This window comes from Nannospalax galili, unplaced genomic scaffold (assembly GCF_000622305.1).
Source record: "Nannospalax galili isolate Female #2095 unplaced genomic scaffold, S.galili_v1.0 scaffold89, whole genome shotgun sequence".
Lineage (NCBI taxonomy): Eukaryota > Metazoa > Chordata > Mammalia > Rodentia > Spalacidae > Nannospalax > Nannospalax galili.
Genome location: NW_008359211.1, coordinates 1,083,349 through 1,086,061, shown reverse-complemented (window position 1 = coordinate 1,086,061; position 2,713 = coordinate 1,083,349). Strand labels below are relative to the sequence as shown.

The following is a 2,713-nucleotide window of genomic DNA, read 5'->3' as shown; positions in this document are numbered from 1 at the left end:
TTTCTGTGGTACCAGGGATTGAACCTGCAGCCTGGCACAGGATAAGCATCTGTCCTCCACTGAGCCACACCCCAGTGAATACGACCACGTGCTAGAACAAGACTCTGCAGATGCCATGATGGACAGCAAGATGAGACCACCCTGGATGTCCCGGGTTCATCTACATGACCAGATGGCCTGGAGTGATGCGGCCACAGGCTAAGGGATGCTGGGGGTGGAGGTGGGGGTCCCAGAAGGACCATCGCACAGAGCCTTCAGATGGATGGAGTGTAACCTGAATACACTCACTTTGGACCTTTGGTCTCTCAGGCTGTAAGAGAACAAACCTGTATTTTTATAAGCAACAAATTTGTGACCCTCTGTGGCAGCACCAGGAAATTGCCATAATGCTCTAAGATGGTTTGGTCTAAGCAGTCAGATTTCCAACAATAAAATGCAGGGTATTTGTAATGTAGGTTCAAACCGTCAAGTTCTTCTTCCTAGCCGACTGCAACGTGGAAGGCATGCTTTACATCACTTTCCTTGTCTGTAACCCTGGAGAAGCACCCCAGGGCAATAGCCTTGTTCAGGCTCACGGTCTGAGGGAATACAACCCACAGTGCTGGAGAAGGCTTGATTGGCATGGCTCCATGGCTGCAGGACTTCGGGGCGGCCCACTCGTGGTCCAAGAAGCAGAGGCAGGACAGAAGTGGAGCCTAGCTATGCCTCTCCAGGCCCCTCTCTAGAGAGCTACTTCCTCCAGGTGGGCCTCGCCTACGGAGACTCTGCAACCTCCCCAAACAGTACCACCAGCCGAGGACCAAGTTCAAACACACGAGTGTACTGGGGACATTTCTCATCCAAGCCATAATACCAAGCAAACCCCATACACCGTGAAGGAACACCCGCCCTGACAGGCAAGTCTTTGGCATTTTTAGGGTCTTGAAATACATTCCAGGGTCCAGAGAGCTGGCTCAGCAGTTAAGAACAGTGGCCGCTCTAGCAGAGGATCTGGGTTCAGTTCCCAGAACCCACAGGGCAGCTCACAACGTCTGCAGCTCCAGTTCTAGGGGATCCAATGGCCTCTTCCAGCCTCTGTAGGCAGTGCATGCATGTGGGGCCCATACATACATACAGGCACACACTCATACACATAAATATGGTTGTAATTTCAACCATCCAATCACCAGTGACCTCTAATCCCAGTGGCTGGGCGGTAGTGGGCGAGGCAGTCTACGGCAGGGGCTGGTCATTAACGCCCGGGTCCCGTGGCTGGTCTCTGAATCTACAAAATTGGCACAGAAAAACCAGTTCAGTTTGTGGGTGAGGTACGCTCGGTCAGCCCAGGTGCCTCTTGAGGATGGGAGTTGGGCCAGCTGGGGAAGAGGTGAAGGGATGTTATTCCTCGGCTGCCTCAGTTTCCTCTACTGCCCACGTTTGCAAATAGTGGATCGTGTGGACCCCGCCTGCCCCTCCTCATCCCCAAGCCGCTAATAAAGTGGTTTGACTGCCTCCCAAAATAATAATAAATAAAACATTTTTTTTTAAATGACGGGCCCAGGATGGGCATGGTGGTGCATACCTTTAGTTCTAGCACTTGGGAGACAGGCAGATCTCTGTGAGCTCAAGCCCAGCCTGGTCTACATAGTGAGTTCTACGCTACCTGGGGCTATAGGAAGGCACTGTCTCAAAAAAATAAAAAGAAAAAATGACAGGCCCAGACTTGGGGGAGACAGAGAGAGATGAACATGGAAACCCTGAGGGTGGGCCAGGGGGTCCAGTGATGGTGCAAGTCTTTTATCATTAACTTTTAAATTTATTTATGTATATGAGCATATTACCTGCATGTATATAAGTGCACCCGTGTCAAATACCTGCGGAAGTCAGAAGAGGGCGATAGATTCCCCTGGAACTGGAGTTACAGCTTGTTGTTATCCACCATGTGAGTGCTGGGAGTCGAACCCAGGTCCTCTGCAAGAGCAGCCAGAGCTCTTAACTGCTGAGCTGTCTCTCCAGCCCCATCACTAACTCTTTTTGCTTTGTTTCTGAGGTAGCATCTCACCAACCCCAGGCTGATCTTGAACTCTCTACGTACCTCACGATGACTTCAAATTCCTGATCTTCCAGCCTGCACCTCCGGAGTGCTGGGATTACAGGCACGTGCCACTGTGCCCTGTGTACGTGGTGCTGGGGATACAACCCAGGACTTCACGCTTGCTAGGCAAGAGCTCTACCAACTGAGCTACAGCCGCAGTCCTGATGTGCAGGTTTTTGTGGGGCAAAACAGCCAGGCCCATGGCAGGAAGCTATGAGATGCAGGTGACCGGATGTCCATACCTCAGGCAATTAGGTGAGTGATTTGTTAAAGAGCAAGTCTAGTGAGGGCACAGACCCCATTGGATGGCCTGGGGGATGGAGCCTTGGTTGGATTCAGGGTTCTATGGAGAGACATTAGCCTACCGAAGTAGATGAGCTTGGGCAGAGAGGAAGATGCCTTGGGACGAGGACGAAAGCAGAGCGCAGAAGAGTGTCTGCTTTCTTTGTCCAGAAAGCAGAGCAACGGAGGGAAAGGAACAAAGAGCAGAGACCCTTCTAGACCCACAGCTGTTTAGGAGCCGCAGAGACTGATGGAAAACTAGCAGATCACAGAAGACAGCCATCAGCAAAAGCAGAAGCCAGTGTAGCCTGGAACAGACATACAAGGCGGGGCTGGAGAGAGGGCTCAGAGGTCACA

At 51.7% G+C, this 2,713-nt stretch overlaps 1 long non-coding RNA gene across 1 annotated transcript in view; it reads left to right on the top strand.

The window, feature by feature from the left end:
- The window catches only part of LOC115068385, an 11,427-nt gene extending 9,905 nt beyond the window's left edge, over positions 1-1,522 (top strand). The window contains exon 4 of the long non-coding RNA XR_003847741.1: positions 16-1,522. This is a non-coding gene — a long non-coding RNA (uncharacterized LOC115068385). The remainder of the gene's footprint in view (positions 1-15) is intronic.
- The last annotated feature ends 1,191 nt before the right edge of the window (positions 1,523-2,713 follow it).